This window comes from Rattus norvegicus, chromosome 16 (genome assembly GCF_036323735.1).
Source record: "Rattus norvegicus strain BN/NHsdMcwi chromosome 16, GRCr8, whole genome shotgun sequence".
NCBI classification, from domain to species: Eukaryota; Metazoa; Chordata; class Mammalia; order Rodentia; family Muridae; genus Rattus; species Rattus norvegicus.
Window position 1 is genome coordinate 81,169,382 of NC_086034.1, and position 19,399 is coordinate 81,188,780.

A 19,399-nucleotide genomic window follows, 5' to 3' on the forward strand; every position below is an offset into this window, starting at 1 on the left:
CAAGAGTCCGTTTGTGATACACTTTATCTTCAAAGCAGAGCACATGAAAGTCTAGATGAAGGGCTTCGCCTGTTGTCTGATACAAATGACAAGAAAGGAGCCGGGGATGCACGAACTGGCAAGTTCTGTCATTTGCAGGGTGTTTATTCTCCCTGTATGACTTTTAATCCCTTAAACAAGCCCTAATGAGAAAGGCACAGTTTTTAACTTCTGACTTCTTTAATCTACACTTGAAAGGGCTAGCCGGGAAGACTGAGCCCTTTTGGATTACAGGCATATGACTTCACTACATCTTCACTACAAAGTGAGGCAGCCTCAGGACTGAAAATATGCAGATTGCTATTTATGTTGCTTTTGCTTTTTATCCATAAAACGCATTAGAAGTGTTTTCATTTCCGTAATTGATCAGTTTGCTCATTAACCTCAACTTAAATAGATGCTTTCCAATTGATTTTATTTTAAGAAAAAGGGAAATCTTAAGAAGCCTTACTTGAGGAGAAATGTTGGTTCCACATGGGACTGAGTCAGCCTTTGGTGGTCATAATTTTCTGTCCTGGTAGTACCGTAAGATGTGTTCATTTCCATAATTGATTGGCCTTTTGATTTTTCTCTAATTAAATGAGGTCTTTAAGTAGACATATAAAATATCTAGAAAATAGGAATTGCAGGAGTGATTTCAAAGTCAATGAAGCCACCAAGAGCTTTACAGTGGTGACAGAAATCACAGATCTTTACTGTTAGAACAGGAGGACTTCAGAGCCTATGTCTCACCACTCTGACCAATAGGAGTCACCTGTCCTTCTCTACTGATTCACAGGTGCTGTGACTGAGCACAGAAGCTTAGTGACTACCATGCTGGCCTGCCTGGGCATAGCTCCTTGCACAAAGGGACGGTATTAGTTATTTTTCTGTTGTGTTAAAATAGCAGGACCAAGGCAATTACTTGAATAAAGGGTTTATTTTGGACCAGGGGGAAAAGAGTCCATCCTGGTGCGGAGTCATGGCAGCAACGAGCTGGCACAGCAGTGAGAGAGGAGTGTGGAGGATTCACGGCCTCCACTTTAAACATGAGGCACAGGAAGGAACATAAAGAATAGATTTTTGGTTCTGAAGGTCCACGCCCTGTGACATACTTCTTCCAGCAAAGGTACACCTCCTAAATCTCTTCTAACAGCACCCAACCCGGGACGAAGTATTCAAATACAGGAGCCTAGAAGGGACATCTTTACTGGAACCCCTACAGGGACCATAACACCCACCACACTAAGGCACTAGAAGGACACCTAGGACAGGTCTATAAAATTTCCTACAAGGGTCCAAACTTAAGGAGACTCCTTCTGTGAGATAACAAAAACTACATTGTGTGTAAAGGTACAGCACATACAGAATGATGTCTGGGTGTCCACGCATGAAACTTTGTATCAGTTGGTGTTTGTACATCCATGCCTGACATTGTATCAGTGTGGTAAACACAAATCCATGAATATACAATGGGTATGGAAAGACTTATGTCATGCAAAACATAAATCCAATGACATCCAACTGCAACGTCCATATTTTAAACTTATTCTACCTGATAAATGAAAGCAGAGACTTCTGATATTTTGATGCAGGCATGCATGAAACATTGTGTCAGTTGATGTCTGGGTGTCCACGCATGAAACTTTGTATCAGTTGAAGTTTGGATATCCATGCCTGAAACATTGTATCAGTTGAAGCTTATATATATCTGTGTCTGAAACATTGTATCAGTTGAAGTTTGTACTTCCTTGTCTGAAACATTGTATCAGTTGAGGTCTGGTGTTCATGCCTGAAACATTGTATCAGTTGAAGGTTGGGTATCCATGCCTGAAACATTGTATCAGTTGATGTCTGGGTGTCCACGCATGAAACTTTGTATCAGTTGATGTTTGTATATCCATGCCCGAAACATTGTATCAGTTGAAGTTTGGATCTCCATGCCTGAAACATTGTATCAGTTGAAGTCTTGGTGAACACATCTGTTTCCTCAAACAGTTATCACTTCTTCACTGCAACCACATTTAAAATTCTTTAATTTTTGAAAATATACCACATATTACCATTTTAAGTGGAATAAGTTGTGCGAACTAGTAACCAGGGGTAAAGATTACCTGGTTCCTCTGTTCAGACTGAGATGGAAAATCCAACTGTCATTTCTATAACAGTAAAAGACTCAATCACCCCTCAGTACCCAAGCCCTGGCACTGCCTGCCAATTGGCCATAGAAGTCATAGCATACCTTCCTGGCCTGGAGTTCTGTCTTTGCTAGGTTACGTCCCTTTGTGTGGTGAGCCTCGCTTGGCCAGAACTTCCTCCACCATCTTTCACATCTCAAGGCAGATGAGCCATTGGCCTGGCTATGGCAGCTCTTTCTCCTGAAATGCTGTTCACTTAGCCTTCCTGTCAGGGTTCCTAACCCTTCCCTCCATCACAGCTTGGGAGTGGGAGGGTAGCCCCACGAGCTTCTCTCTTTTTCTTGCTATTCACCATCAAACTTTCTTCCCAGACAAACAAAAGTTAGGCTTGACACAATTTCTCTGTAGTCCATCAGCTTGAGTTTATGAGCCTAATCATGTATATCTTTTTTCTTTTATTAACTTGAGTATTTCTTATTTACATTTCGAGTGTTATTCCCTTTCCCGGTTTACGGGCCAACATCCCCTTATCCCCTCCCCCTCCCCTTCTTTATGGGTGTTCCCCTCCCAACCCTCCCCCCATTGCCACCCTCCCCCCAACAATCACGTTCACTGGGGGTTCAGTCTTAGCAGGACCCAGGGCTTCCCCTTACACTGGTGATCTTACTAGGATATTCATTGCTACCTATGAGGTCAGAGTCCAGGGTCAGTCCATGTATAGTCTTTAGGTAGTGGCTCTGGTTGCTTGGCATTGTTGTTCATATGGTGTCTCGAGCCCCTTCAAGCTTTCCAGTTCTTTCTCTGATTCCTTCAACGGGGGTCCTGTTCTCAGTTCAGTGGTTTGCTGCTGGTATTCACTTCTGTATTTGCTGTATTCTGACTGTGTCTCTCAGGAAAGATCTACATCCGGCTCCTGTCTGCCTGCACTTCTTTGCTTCATGCATCTTGTCTAATTGGGTGGCTGTATATAATCATGTATATCTTAAGGCCAAACAAATGGAGAAAAATCGGAAAGTTTCTATAGACTATCAAATGTTAAGCTGTCAACCGCTCTGGATGTAAATCTATTTGAAGCTCAGCTTCCTCTGGGTCATTCAGCTCCCAAACTGCTGTACTTGGAGGAATAAAGGGAACATGAGGGTGGGCTGATGAACAGATGGTAAATAATTCACAAATTTAAATTAATACAAAGCCATTGGCTTCATATGCAACATGCTTGCTTCATGCCCTCCTGACCAATGACTTGCCCTGTCTTTGGGCTGTCTAGCTTTCATTCAGGACCCCTGAATAGGCCTGTGTGTCTATGAGCACATAGAATTTACTCTTCTTGGTAACAGCATGGAATATGTTTTGGAATCTCAGGGGTAGCTTTGGATACCATGTTTGTCCTCTGCTCTATGGACATGTCACTGGCCCTCCTTGTCTACCAGGGCACTAAGGGGTTTCCATCAGAAGATTTATGCTGTGTTGTGTAGGAGATTAATGTTTTCCAAGGTGGAGGGAAGCTTGTTGAGATACAGGATGTACCCACTGGGAGGGCCAGATATAAAACAGCCAGCTAGAAAACATGCTACCTTACCAGGGTGCCATGCTGACATCTGTGGCACAAGTTACTGCTGAGGGCCATGAAGATGTCTGTGGTTTGTGCTGCATCCTGAAGCCAGGTCCATGTCCATAGGCTGTGCTGCTGCTACTGCAGGACATGTTGATGTGAGTGGCTTGGGGTGCCACCTGAGGCTATAGCGATATCTGGGTCCTTGCTGCCACAGAAGACCATATCTGGGCTCATGGTCCTACTACAGCAAGGTCCACAATGATGTCACCATAGTATGTGCTTCAGACTAATGCCATGTTGGTTTCCAAGGGCCATGTTGTAGCCAGGGACCACTTTGATGTGAGTGGCCTGTACTGCCACCTGAGGCCATGTATGTCCATGGTCTTGGCAGCTTCTGGGGGCCTTGTCTGAGTCTGTGGTCCTTCTACAGCAGGGGGCCATGTACATAGACTGTGCTATTGCCAGAAACCATGTGGAGGCCTTGCTCCATGCTTCTGTAGAAAGAACAAGGAGGCTTCATTTGCCATGATATCAATGACTGCAGATTCACAGTTGAGAGGGAAGGACCTAAAAGGCTTCTGTGACAACCCTTCCCTAACCCAACCCCTCACATTGAAGAAGCAACAGTTCACACAGGAAGCTAAGAGAACTCTTAAGTGTTATGGGGATGCTGAAGAGTGGCTCTCCACAATTGATGGCCCCTGTCAGGGATGTGGGAGGAGGGACTCAGTTCTGTTTAAGGGACAGGCCACTGAGAGTTTGACCCTGCTCCACTGAGTATACAAATAGCACAAATTGCTACTGTTTTTTATGTGTCTATTTTTTAAACTATTGGAGGTTGCCAGGGGGGAAGCAGACAGGGGAGGACTGGAAAGTGAATGTAATTCAGGTATATGATGTGAAACTCCAAGAGAATAAAGATGTTGGGGGAAAACAACAAAAAAATATATATAGGATGTTAGAAAGGGGGTAAACAGGAAAATATTCTAAGAGGAAGTGAAACATCACATCCTGCAAAAAAGCTTTCAGCTCAGGAAATAAATAACTCAAAGTCCCTGAAACTGAGCAAACACACTGGGCCCCTCCATCTCCAAGCACACACAGGTTGTAAGGAAGAGTGACACACAATGGACACTACAGGTGAGAGTTTGCAATGCCACTTAACAAAGATGATTCTCAAAAGAGAAGGAAATTAAATCTCATTCCCCACAGGGACCTCCTACATACGTTCCAAGAGAATTGCTCACGCCTCACTGTTTTGAGGTACATTCAGATAAAGCACTGTCTATATGGACTTGGTAGAAACTGACTTCAGGTCAGGCTCAGGAGAAGTTTGATGTCAGCATAAGGGGCAGTGTAGTGACAACCCCAATAGCCAAGGGCTTTTGACGAGTAACGTGGACAAGTGTCCTCTGGTCACTTAGTTTTTGTATGACCCTGGTTAATGCCCGCAACTGATATCAACTCAGTAAAGGTACAAAGTCTTCCTAAGATATGAGCAAACCAAGGACAAAGATCTCACTGCTAACTGCTGTCATCATTTGACTCTGTGGACTGTTCTCCAGTTGGACATCCCCTCCTACTTCAGGACTCAGTTACCAGGTTCCATGCTGTATATCTGTATAGCCCAACTCCAAGACAGGTACTGTGCTCATCAGGTGACATAGGATACGGTTTCCTTGACTATAGATCAGCCTACCTTCAGGATCAGATGAGCCAAACAAAACTCCAGCAGCTCTATTCAATGCTCTGAGAATGTATTTCACTGGAATTAAATAGCAATAATATTTAAATTGGCTGTATGCTTAATGTATGAGCTGAATTATCCTCCACCGCTAGGCGAGTTTATCATGATGCTTCTTAAAAGTTAATGCTTTGGGGTTGGGGATTTAGCTCACTGGCAGAGCACTTGCCTAGCAAGTGCAAGGCCCTGGGCTCGGTCCCCAGCTCCGGAAAAAAAAAAAAAAAAAGAAAAGAAAAAAAGGAAAAGAAAAAAGTTAATGCTTTGGGCATTATACTCCTCAGATTTTATGAGTGGAGAGGATGCATAGAAGCCAACTATGGAACAATCCGTTTCCTAGGAAGGTCCAGATGCCCTTCAATGGCCAAAGTACCTGACAGGGATGCAAAGTTCTTCATCCATCTGGGCTTCAACTGAAAATCAACTAGAGTCCTTCTTCCCCCTTCCCTTTCAGGAAACAGGATACATGAGAAGGGTGTCCATGGCAACAGAGAATGCTCAAGAAGGGTGTCCATGACAACAGAAGATGCTTGGGAAGGGTGTTCTAGTCGTGATCCCACAGCAGATACTGACTTGAGAAATCCATGGCCCACCAAGAAGGGGGCCTTCTTAAAGAGGCATTAACCTGACTCTAAAAAGGAAAACCATCTATCTGGTACTTAAATATTTCCTGTCATTATATAATTAACAACAAAAATCGAGTTTGCCTTCCTTAGTCAAACTTTCAAGTCCTTACCAGGCTGACGAATGTACATGAATAACATGTTTATCAAAATAAAAAAAATAATTAGGTCAATGAAAGCTCTCTATAAAATGCTACAGTGGTAGCTGCAACTCATTGTCCATTGTACCAAACCATAGAAAGAGGGGGCTGGATGTAGACCATGGGCTTGGGCTGACAAAGCACCTTTGTATGTCCTGCTCACTCTGCGGTAAACGCAGCACATGAATCATGTCTTCTAAGTAAACATGCATGGAGAGCAAGAGAGAGAAGCATGCAGCTCACGAATTATTGCCAAAAGAACACAGCCAAGCAGCCACCATTCTCATCCAGATACTGTCTATCCTCAGGGAGCTCCTTGGGTTCCTCTTTCTCTCTGTCCTGACCTCTGTGTCCAGTTCTTTCTTGGGCACCAGACAGTGCTAGGATTGTAAACCAGGACTAGCAATCAAAACCCAGGGGTGGATGGACATGGCTTTCTTCATAAGATCCCTGAATATGTCAGAGATGGGAAGAGAGGTGTGAGCTGGGGATCTGACACCTACATGTTCTTCTATGGTAGAGTGGAGTGATAGCAAGGACAGACAAAACAAGGACATTTTCCTCAGCACCAGGGGAATTTCAGGACTTCAAGCCAGACGAGATAATAAGGTTGGTATTTATTAATGACAGTGCCACAGTATCTAGTGCTAGATGAAAAATTAAAAGTCCCTTTATGACTCCAGAGGGACCAAGTTAAGGCAGCCTTATTAGTCTTCAATGAGGGGAGCTACAGACTTTTCTTGCCTTCGCCATTACCAAACCACTGCCCTGATATTGATAACATTTTGAAAAATCTGCACAGCCAGGTTCAACAGCTCTCACTACCACCCTGATACTAAATACTTATTTGTTTTTCAGCTCCAGGAGTTCTTAATCTCCTGTCCTAGCAAGGAAGTCACAGCTAATTAGATGTTCGGCTCTAACCCTTAGGAGGACCCTACCTCTAAGTGCCACTACAAACTAGCATGTGCCCCTCTAGCTGTGAGTACTAGAGTATGTGTGAGTGCAGAGAAGAAGATGGTGACCAGCTGAGGGTTCCCTGCTCTTAGCCAAAGTCCATGGAGCTGACACCACGTATGTGTTAGCGAACTGACTGGGATGGCTATCCCTGGCTGTCAACTCGACTATGTCTGAAATTAAGTAAAATCCAAAAATGGAAGGCACAACTCTGAGGGAGATTTTTAATTAATTTGAAATAGGTAGATTCACTTCTAATCCAGATCTTTGCAGTAAAAGGACACAGGCCTTTAATCCAGATCTTGAGGTTGAGGTAAGAAGACATACAATTTAATCTGGATCTTGAGGTGAGAAGGCACACCTTTAATATGGCCCTCACCTTCTGCTGGAAGTCTATATAATGTGTAGGTTTATATCTTATAGTATATAAGGACGAGAAAGAAGGAGCTTTTGCTCTTTGCCTGTTTGCCCTTACCTTACTAGCACATCCATTCCTTCACTGTCATTGAAGCCAAATTCTTCACAATTTTAGCATATACTGAAGACCAGCTGAGACATCCAGCCTTGTGGACTGAGCAAATACTACATTCTTGGACTTGCCATTCACAGCCAGTCATTGTTGGATTAGCTGGACCACAGCCTGTAAGTCAGTCTTAATAAATCACATATATGTATACACACACGAGAGAGAGAGAGAGAGAGAGAGAGAGAGAGAGAGAGAGAGAGAGAGAATATGAGAATTGGGAGGAACTCTTTGGGAGCAAAGACCCAACAGCATTAGGACAAAAGCTAACATTCTGTGACTATTACTAGTTTAAAAGTTCTATTACTCATTATGAAAAATTAAACTGCAAATGTATTAAGCTATCAATAACAGAGAACAAAGAAGAAATAAAATAATAGTAAATCTGTAGCAATAAAATCAGAAGTTTATAGAATAGAAAACAAACAAAATGAAGAAAGTGAAATGAGGAGATCACTCAGCAGGTAAGAGTGCTCGATGCACAAACCAGATGATCTGAGTTCAAACCCTTCCACACAGAGGAAAGAGAAAACCAAATCATAACAGTGTCATCTGATCCCTACATGCACACAGAGGCATGTGTGTTACAGTGTGTGCACTACGGCACACATGTGTTCATACTCACATAGCGCGCGCGCGCGCGCGCGCACACACACACACACGTGTGTGATAATTGTAAGTAAATACAATATGAAGAGCCTGCCCTAGTTCTCTGAAACATAGAGCGGTGTAAGGAAATACTCCATTTTATATGAGAAAAGACAGATATTCAGATAAACCACTCTAATTATGAATACACACCACATATCGCTGTGTCAGAGACTTGGAGCAGGTGGGTGATCTCACCACTCCAGACTCTCCTGACTCATTGTCTCGTACAGAATGAGTCAGCAATGGAGGACAACAGAGCTGAACTGAAGAATGGGTTCTCACTAACACCCTGGGGCAGCAACAGGACCAACAGTCTGACTCCACCACAGAGCCAAGTCCAATTCCTTTGGAGGGAAGCAGGGCTGGCTCTGTGGGTGGGGCTGGACTGTTCCAAAAAAGACTTAGCTTTTGACCATGGTTGCAGGTAAATAGTAGTGGTCAACATTGGAAACAAAGGAAAATGTCCTATCTAAACTGATGGAGTTATGGGAACTGTAAGGATTAATTGTGTTAAAAGACACCCAGTAAAACTAAAAATAAAATTTTTAAAAATTGCTTGATACACTTGCCTTTTTGCCCATGCTGGAGGAGCTGAATCACCAAGTCTAAGTCTCTTGTCTTAATGGATGTCTTAGTCAGGCCTTCTATTCCTGCACAAACATCATGACCAAGAAGCAAGCTGGGGAGGAAAGGGTTTATTCAGCTTACACCTTCACATTGCTGTTCATCACCAAAGGAAGTCAGGACTGGAACTCAAGCAGGTCAGGAAGCAGGAGCTGATGCAGAGGCCATGGAGGGATGTTTCTTACTGGCTTGCTTCCCCTGGCTTGCTCAGTTTGCTTTCTTATAGAACCCAAGACTACCAGTCAGAGATGGTACCACCCACAATGGGCTGGGCTCTCCCCCTTGATCACTAATTGAGAAAAGGCCTTACAGCTGGGTCTCATGGAGGTATTTCCTCAACCGAGGCTCCTTTCTCTGTTGTAACTTCAGCTTGTGTCAGTTGACACATAAAACCAGCCTGTACAATGAGTGATGGTATCAAATGCGTTGTAAGAAACCGTGGGTGTGTAGGTTTTAGAGAACACATGACATGGTTTGTGATACTCGAGAGCAAGAAGAAGAGGGTGAGCCCATGCTGTATTGGTCCCTTCCTATGGAGACAGGAAGACTCTGAGAGCCCATGGGAGTCCATTGACCTGGCAGACTCTGGCCCACACTGCTGGAGTCTCTGGGAGGCTTATTAAAGCAAGAATCCAGAAGGAGGCTGGGGAGAACTAAGCTAGAGGTTTCTTTGGGCTCCTGGTATCTTTGACAAATGGTAAGGGGTGTGGGGAAGGACACTCCAAGTGGTTGCATGTTGCAAACTAATAAGTCCTCTGCCCGCTGTCTTTAGCAGGGAGATTCGAGACTGAAAAGACCAAAGACACCAGTAAAATTGAAACAAGTTAGAAGATCCCAGAGATTTGGGTGTCATTCACGTCCCCATCATGATGACACAGCATGGATGATTTGGCTCCCACTGGTCTGACATCATGTATGACCCCATCATGGTGACACAGCATGGATGACTTGGCTCCCACTGATCTGACATCATGTAGGACCCCATCATGGTGACACAGCACGGATGACTTGGCTCTATCATGTCATTTCACACGGTGCCCGCTCCAGTGTCACAGGGAGAGTAGAGAAAGTGCTTAGGGACAGAAGCAGCAGCAATGGGGGTAGGGATGTAGGAGTAAAGCCAGTTCTGTCATCTATAGCTAAGACCCTGCAGAGCAGAGGCATGGTCATCATTGCGCATAGAAGGAGGCTTTGCATAAGAGCAGAGTGAAGGGAACTGCTGCTGGTTATGGGGGTGAAAGTGTGCGCTCGCCTGGAAGCCATTGATCCTCTTGTGAGAAAAAGTGCACACAGTAAGAGGGGCTTCACATGGCCAGAGCCCAAGAGGTATAAGCAAAGAACCTTCCGTAGCTTAATTTAAATCTCTCCCTCACTGGGAAAATAATCTCATCTTTTAAAATTGAGTAAGGGAGACTTCACGATTGCCTTGGGTTCAATGCCAAGACTAGATACCTAATTGGAAGAACACTATGCGTGGTAAGCCTATTTCTTGAATACCTACCACTCTTTCTCCCACACCATGGTGTGCCAACCCATATTTGTTTAACTCAGAAGAGAAGTCTTTAGTTTCTCCATCCATCTAGCTTTCCAGCATACTGTTCCAATATTTCATTGCAAAAAAAAAAAAAATAGTTTCTCACGCTGGAAAGAAGCAATGTGCTTGAGGCTGGCTTACAGTTTCTGAGACATATTTCTTGGTCACTTCTGTGTGTAACAGACATGGTATTGCTCACTTTGGGCTGAAATCACAGTACACAAGTCACAAAAATAATTTACAGGATATCTTCTGTCCTGGCTGAATTACGATTTCCCCTACAGAATGTCCTTGGCCCTGTGCTCCAAGGGTTAGCATAAATCTCAAAGGAAGACACGTATATAAATAAGTTTAGTGCATCTGCGTAGAAATGCTCGCATATTCTTGAAGGAAAGAAACATATGGTTGACAGGTACAGGATAAAATAATCAATCCTGGAGTTGCCACACTAGTTGCTTTCTGCATACGTGACCAACAAGATCTACTTAAACATAAAAACGTGATAATTCTCTAGTTTTTGTCTCCTTTGTTGGCTTGTTTGCACTCTGGAAAACTGTCCCACTAAATAATTTCTGAGGGACGTATTTGGATAGCGAATCAGAATTAATCCTTATGACAGCAAGCTTGGAGTACTTTTCTGAAATAAATGCGGGTGTGTAAGATTTATTTCTTTTATTTTTAATAAAACTATATTATAATTTTCACATACTTTTTCTTATTTAAGAGTGTTGCAGGGGGGCGGTGGATTTAGCTCAGTGGTAGAGCGCTTACCTAGGAAGCGCAAGGCCCTGGGTTCGGTCCCCAGCTTCGAAAAAAAAAAAAAAAAAAAAAAAAGAGTGTTGCAGGCATTCATATTTTCTCTTCGTTCCTGTGCACACCCACACAGCTGCAATGCTAGGCTGAGGGGTTCGTGTTACTGAACCCCTATTTTCTGGGCGCTTTCTGGTTTGCCTCCTCTCTTCCCATGTTCCTCAGACCCACCAGCAGCCAGTCACCCCACAGACCACAGGTCCTCTAGTAACCTCCAACAGCAAGCTGCAAGCGATCCACCCTGGATTTCTCAGTTGCTAATACAATCAATTACCGACAAGCAGATTTCCAAAGGACATGCATACCCTTGTCTGTGAGCTATTTCTCTCCAGAAATTTCTCCTTCTCTTTCACTTATCAGCACTGAGTAAGTTGACACAGATAGAGTACACAGTTCAAGGCTTCATAATCCTAGAGAGTGCTTGGCTCCCCATTGATGAGAAAGCCCCTTCTCAGCGGCTGTTTTCATCTCTGTGAACAAGGCTGTTATAAGTGCCCTTTTTGTAGACTTTCAGGGTACTCATCTTTTGTAGATACTACTCAGAAGTAGATTTCTTCATGATAGTACACATAGGCATTTAACTTGTTAAATTGTTCAAAAGCATAGCATGACAGCTAGCTTTGTCAACTTGACACAAGCTGGAATATCTTAGAAAGAGAGTCTCAGTAAGAAATTCTCCACATTAGGTCGAGCTGCAGATATATCTGTAAGGAATATCCTAACAAATGTAAGTAATGTAGGAAGACCTAGTCCACTGTGGGTGGCATCATTCCTTAGGCAGAGGGTCCTGAACTAAGAGTGGATAAACATAGCATGAGCTATAAGCCTGAGTGTGTTTGTTTCTCTGCCCTTGACTGTGGGTATGATCACTGTTCTAAGTGGGCCACTTTGACTTCCAGATAGGATGGACCATAACCTAGAAAGGTAACTAAAATAAACCCTTTCTCTGCCTAAATTATTGTAATAAAAGTATTTTATTACAGCAATAGAAGTAAAACCAAAACATTTAAGTTCTATCACTTTCTGTTTCTGGTAATAACATGAGATGCCATTTGGTCAATATCTTTACCTGCAAGAATTAAAAATAGCTGCTGATGAGTATATTTGCCATTAGGTAAGTATTCAATGACACCCTACTATCGGTTCAGTGGGGATCGCCCTACCCACCTGTGAGTGTTGAATGTCCATTTCTGGGTCTGGGGATTATCTGAGCTGTGCTTCTCTGGCTTGATAATCTGCACCATTTACTTTCCTAGTGTACAATTTTTCTTTCTCCTTAAATTTATAAAATCGAATCAGCAAGAACACTTTGCCATATCTGTTGTTTTTCTTTAACCTGTTCACAGGATCCTCTGTCACCTTTCTTCAACTTCCCTCATAGCTTTCAGGCTCCCTTCTTGGTGAGGACAGATCTCAGACCCCAACTGGTGAAGTAGTTTGGTCTTGCTCTGTAATTCTAGCTGGCTGAGAAATTGCTATGTAAACCTGGATGACCTGAAACTTAGAGAGATCCGTCTGCCTCTGCTTCCTGAGTGCTAAGATTTGCCCCCCACACCCAGTGGAAGTTTTGCTTTCACAAATCCTTACAACACAAAGTTGGACTGTCTTCCTAAGCCATCTTCCTGTCTGTTTTCATCTTTCTTTTGTGAATGACTGTCTCATTTACTAACTCTGGTGTCTAGCTGACTCCATATTTACAGTACCCAATGTTCAGAATAGAATCAGCCTGGCGCTTAGATGGAAGCTAGCACCAGAAACCATTCACTCGGTCCCGCCTTTAGGTCCTTCAGTCTTCAGGGTGGCAGTGTGACAGTGTGACAGTTCAAGAAAAACATGGTAAGGGTACAAATAATTGCTGTGGCCCCATCACATAGATCATATACATACACATACATATATGTGCACTGTGGTGCACACACATACATCATATACCTATACATATCCATTACATATACTCATGCATATACATATATCCTATATATTCATCATATGCATATATATTATACATACACTGTATATATACATATATATATACTATATGTGAGTTACAGTAAACCAACAAATGTCAGCATTATTAAGTCTTTATATTGTTCCTTGCATCAACAGTTACCAGATTTAGAAAGCCCAAACCAGAGAGCAGCACAGTAATTTCTCAGTAAATTTTAATCATTCTTGGCCATTACAACCTGCCAGGCCTTGCGCTGAGGCCTCTCCTGGCACCTTTTATTTGATTCTAATTAAATTAATTGAGTTTTTATGTGCCTGTCCTTTGTTTGCATTTTTGGCTATACTTCAGCGAGCGCATCACGTCCTCTGTACCATGAAAACGCTTCCTGTTGAGGACTCACCCACAGGGCCTTCATTTTGGCCCAGGCCCCTGAGGTAATGGTTCTCTCTTTAAAAGTCACTCATTGTGACTCACAAGGTACCTGGTATCATTTTAGAACAAGGGTTTATGGGTAATAAATGTTATGGCCATGCAGGCTGTCATCACCCAGATTAGAGGTGCCCAGGAAGGCAACACCAAGCAGATCAGACAAGTATAAGCTTGTCCCCAGCCTCCTCTCCAGGAGCCTCTCCCATGGAGGATGCCCACTCACATGCTGCCCACTCAGCCCCTCACCCTCCACACCCTTTGCCCTTATTCTTGTTGGCACTCCATTTGTGATCGAATCGACGGTCCCTGGGCCCCTCTGTTCAACAGTCTCTGAGCCCACAGCATTACAATGTTCTGCAATAAACTGCCCTGTTCCCAGTAGACTAAGGGTAGTTCCCATCAGAGGTGATGACTGATTCCAGCTTGTCTGTGGTCCTCCCATCCACCTTGCCACTGGGGTGTGGGAACACCAATTGGGAAGATGAAATGAGTGATGCTAGACTGCATTTACTCTACTCCTTTGGGTGCTGGGCTTGTGGGAAGCACAAGGAGGGAGGGAGCCCATGGGCTGAAGATGAAGAGCCCCAGGGGCTGGGAGGGAGGGGAACTCTGGCTTAGCTTGGGGACAGCAGCAGCTCCTCAGGGAGCTCAGAGGGGCCTTCTGCAGGAGACTTAGATGATGTGGCTGTAGATGAAGGCTTCCCCCATGTACTCCACAGCAGTTCTTGATGAGAGAGAAAGTTCTTGGTTCCAAACTGTTTATTGACTCTTCATCTGATGGTTCATCATGGAAAATATCCACTTCCTCAGGGTGGACCAGAAATAAAATACCTTTTGCAGGAAAGAATGTCTAGGAAGGGAAGCTTATCAGCTAAACCATCAAGGTCCATCTAGATACTTCATTAGCATAACTGTTCTGATCTACATGACTACTGATCATGTCCCTATGTAGGGATTATAGTCACACATTCCAGGCCAGGGATCCTCTAATGGGTGCCTGGGTGCTGGGGTCTCTGAACCCACTCAACCTTACCAAGTTTCCTGGAACAGACCACTGGCACCAGAATATTAAAGACATTTCCTCCATGCTCAGCAAAAGTCACATCTCTAAGAAAAGATGTGAGACCTTCAAAGCACTGCTCAAAGTAAAAGAAACCAGACTAAGAAAGGCGAGTGCCGTCCATTCTCTCACAAGGGGAAACAAAGATGGATGCCACATGTGCACAGAGCATGTTCTCTCATGAGGGGAAACTAAACTTAAAACTATACATGTGTGTGCATGCAAGAGCACACATGCACACATGTGCATACATGAACATTTATGGGGGTAAATACCATCCCAGAACAGCATGTGTTCTCTCATGAAGGGAAACAAAACTTACATCTGTGTGTGTGTGTGTGTGTGTGTGTGTGTGTGTATACAAGAGCACCCATGTATGAGTTGAGTGCGTGTGTGCACATGTGTGTGTTTGTGCATATATGCACACTTATGGGGGGTCATGAAACTAAAAAGGCAATCATGAGTAGAGAGGAAAACACCTAAGGGAGGGAGAGAAAGGATAATGGACCATTTGACAGGAAGGCAGAGAGGGAGACTATCTGGAGGAAGGAGAGGAACCAGGCAGAGTCAACAGAGAAGGGTCCTGGGGGGGGGAAATATGAACCAAGAATAATGACACATAAACATGAAGATGCCATGCTGAGACCCATCTCTGTGTGCTGAGCTGCAGTATTAACTTTTAAAGGAGATGGAAAAGAGCCAGTGCTTTTGGAAGCGGTTCTCGACCCTCATAGGACCACAGAGGATACCAAAGTGCCTGTTCGTGATGCCCACTGTGTTATTCTCCAGGGAGCAGAGCTCATGCAGTGACTATATATTCAGAGGAGGATATGTGTGTGTGTGTGTGTGTGTGTATGTATGTATATATATGAATAATTGACTTACAAGGTATGGTCTGGAGGGTCAAAGAAGCTGGAGTCTGTTGTCCAAGGAGTGACCATGGCTGCAACTGAGTAGATGGATTCAACAGCAAGACGCAAGCAGACAAGCAGAGTAGATGGATCTGACAGCACACTGTGAAGGCAAGCAGGCAAACAGCCAAGCTTCCCCCGGGACCTCCTCCTGTCCGAGATGCCACCAGAAGGTGCCTCTCACATCCAGCATGGGCCTTCTTACTTCAAATACCCTGATCAAGTGAAATTCTTACAGGAATTACCCAGCGGTTTATTTCTTAGCTGATTCCAGAGGCAGTCAGGTTGACAACCGAGATGAATGGTCACACCAAATAAACAGGAATGGTGCCAGCGAACCTGTTCTCCTCAGCTCCAGTCTTTCCGCTCACTTGTTCTGGGGCCATGCTCCTCACGCAGCCTGGGTCAGAGTGCCTGCCATGCATCTCAATTACAGGTTCTCATCCACACCTGGAAAATACAGGAGACAGGTAAGGGGCTTCCACCTCCTTCATCAATGGCCAATATTTATGTCCTGTGGAGAGATCATATACATATATATTACAATATACATGCATATATATATATATATATATATATATATATATATATATAGAGAGAGAGAGAGAGAGAGAGAGAGAGAGAGAGAGAGGTCGCTTTGTCAGACATTCAAAGCTTGCAGAGTATTGTGGAAAGTGACCAAAGCTGTTGCTTTTACCTCTTAGGAATTTGAGAAATTTTCCTCTGAAGCATGAAAGTGTTCCTCTCATGAGTAGCCATATCACAGGTAGAACAGTCAAGGTCAAGCTCTCTCATTTGGTGTCGTAAGGTTACACAGCCACCCTTTGGGAATCCATGGCCTTTCTTATTGCAATGACCTCTACAGGGTGCAGCTCTGGAGAGCGGCCTCTCTAGAGACACTTTCTTCCTGCCTTTTATTGCCTTTCTAAAAATACCAATGTATCAGACTGCAGAATACTCATAACTCAAGCTTTAATTGGAGTGAAACTAATTATTCCCACTTATATGGTGACGATAATGCATTATATGTGCTGCCCTTCCTTAAAGTGAGAGATTTATAGATCGTTTTAATGGCATTTTAATCATTTCATTCTATTTTTTTAATTCAGCATATTAATTTGCAGAAACACACCAGCAGCATTTAAAGTCTCTGTGAACTTGAAGAGAAGCGTAAAGCCAGCCACTGTTGCTGTTCCCCAGACAGCGGAAGAGAGCTGTGCAGACAGAAGTCAGGGTACGCAATCTGATACAAAAAAAAACCCATAATTCATAGCAGAGGTGATTAAACAAACAGCTCAATAGAGAGAAAAGGAGGAGGAGGAGGAGACCTACGGAATTGTGCTGCCTAGTTCATTTGAATGTGCCTTCCCCAGCCATCCAGGACAGCTCTATTTCTGTGGGGTCCCCAGAAAAGACTCTGAATGGTAAGAAAGTCACCAAGCAGCCAGTGGGCAGGATAAAGCCTGGGGGTTGGGGGCGGGGCTCCTAATCACACCATCAAGAACACTGAGACACACCCAGCAACATCTGGCTATACAACAGTTCACAGAAAGCCCACCCTGATGGTCGAGAGTGGAAGTCGTGAGTGGAGGGAAGTTGCTGGTTGGGAGACTTACAGAAGCAGCTCATTTTTTCAGCTGCTGTCTCCTCTACATGGTGCAGCTTTGTCTGAAAAGGAAGATTCTCTCTCACAGAAAAAACTTCAGGTTGAAGCACCAAAGACAACCCCCCCATATAAATGAAAAAGAGAAGGGGCGAGGAAGGGGCAAGGAGGGAAAGAATTCACACACACACACACACACACACACACACACACACACACCTATTTCCTGCCACCTATTTCCTGCTGTGGAGGAAGACCAGGACCAGCACAGAGGACCGTGGTGCTGTGAAAGAGTGCCTGAGAATAAATGAAAACCCTCCCTGCTCCAAGGTCTGTGAATGCCCTCCTAGACACTGACCCATGCGAGATTGGATCTCCTTTAGTTTCTAGAGAAAGCAATGACTTGTAGCATGCCCTGAAGCTGTTTTCGGTCCCCAGCTTCTGTATAGAAAACACCATCCTTAATCCACATAGGATCAAAAAACAATCCAGACCTGCCCTGTATCCCGAATTTGATGGACAGTACTTTGTACCCTGACAGGGTAGGATAGCCTCCAGGGGCTGAAAGTATACAATGTTTTTTATAGAAATGTCCCTGTAGCTAAAGTGGAGGGAGTTTAAATTCAAAAGTAGCTGAGTAACTAAGCACTTACTGAGGTAAATTAAAATACCGTATCAGGGAAATAAATATACAGAGTTTCTCCTTGAGGCCAGAAGACAAAGCACGTTAGATCCAGGCAAGAGCATCTATTGTAAAGCTGGACTTGGTAAATGGAATGAGAAAAGGTTAAGTGTGGTGTGGTTGAAAGTGCTCTCTCCCCCCTGAGAGAAGTGAGCTGCACAGAGCTGCACAGAGCATGCTACAATGAGCTAATTGCTTGCAGTCCTCCCCATTTTCTTCTGTTAATGTGTTAGAAATCACAGCCATTGTCTGTCTTTTACAATAAAATATTTATTCTGTCACAAAAGGAACTTAGCTGCTAGATAACATCCTAGTGGACAGCTTCCCTGAACAGATGATACATGCTATGCCTCGTCCCTGTGGGCACACTTCCATGTCTCTGGCTCACTCTCAGAGGGACCCTTGCTATGGCTGTCATTTTTACTTCTGGGAGATGAGCTTCTGTTCTTCATAACCCCCATATTAAGAAGATGCATGATACGATCTTAAGGAAGTAATGGTTGGTATCCTGTGGGAGGGGAGGGGAAATTATTGCCACGATCATAGCAATCACTCACATCACTATCAAGAGCCATCACCCTCGCCCTTCAACAGAGGAATGGATACAGAAAATGTGGTACATCTACACAATGGAATATTACTCAGCTATCAAAAACAACGAGTTTATGAAATTCGTAGGCAAATGGTTGGAACTGGAAAATATCATCCTGAGTGAGCTAACCCAATCACAGAAAGACATACATGGTATGCACTCATTGATAAGTGGCTATTAGCCCAAATGCTTGAATTACCCTAGATCCCTAGAACAAACGAAACTCAAGACGGATGATCAAAATGTGAATGCTTCACTCCTTCTTTAAATGAGGAAAAAGAATACCCTTGGCAGGGAAGGGAGAGGCAAAGATTAAAACAGAGACTGAAGGAACACCCATTCAGAGCCTGCCCCACATGTGGCCCATACATATACAGCCACCCAATTAGACAAGATGGATGAAGCAAAGAAGTGCAGACCGACAGGAGCCGGATGTAGATCGCTCCTGAGAGACACAGCCAGAATACAGCAAATACAGAGGCGAATGCCAGCAGCAAACCACTGAACTGAGAATAGGTCCCCTGTTGAAGGAATCAGAGAAAGAACTGGAAGAGCTTGAAGGGGCTCGAGACCCCAAAAGTACAACAATGCCAAGCAACCAGAGCTTCCAGGGACTAAGCCACTACCTAAAGACTATACATGGACTGACCCTGGACTCTGACCCCATAGGTAGCAATGAATATCCTAGTAAGAGCACCAGTGGAAGGGGAAGCCCTGGGTCCTGCTAAGACTGAACCCCCAGTGAACTAGTCTATGGGGGGAGGGCGGCAATGGGGTGAGGGTTGGGAGGGGAACACCCATAAGGAAGGGGAGGGGGGAGGGGGATGTTTGCCCGGAAACCGGGAAAGGGAATAACACTC

General features: G+C 44.0%; 2 long non-coding RNA genes across 11 annotated transcripts in view; one reads left to right on the forward strand and one right to left on the reverse strand.

Moving 5' to 3' along the window:
* Nucleotides 1-6,131, reverse strand: part of LOC102550919 (uncharacterized) — a 90,425-nt gene extending 84,294 nt beyond the window's left edge. The window contains exons 1-3 of one of the 10 annotated variants that reach the window (XR_005495076.2): nucleotides 5,826-6,131; nucleotides 5,411-5,476; nucleotides 3,736-4,205 (exon numbers count right to left, since the gene is read on the reverse strand). This is a non-coding gene — a long non-coding RNA (uncharacterized LOC102550919). Of the gene's footprint in view, nucleotides 1-490; nucleotides 2,675-3,735; nucleotides 4,206-5,410; nucleotides 5,477-5,825 lie in introns of those variants that run through there. The other 9 variants (XR_005495075.2, XR_005495073.2, XR_005495077.2 and 6 more) reach the window with 9 other exon arrangements.
* Nucleotides 6,132-6,496: 365 nt separating this feature from the next.
* LOC120097555 (uncharacterized) lies at nucleotides 6,497-7,854 on the forward strand. The gene is made up of 2 exons (XR_005495082.2): nucleotides 6,497-6,824; nucleotides 7,705-7,854. It is a non-coding gene; the product is annotated as an uncharacterized LOC120097555 (long non-coding RNA).
* The last annotated feature ends 11,545 nt before the right edge of the window (nucleotides 7,855-19,399 follow it).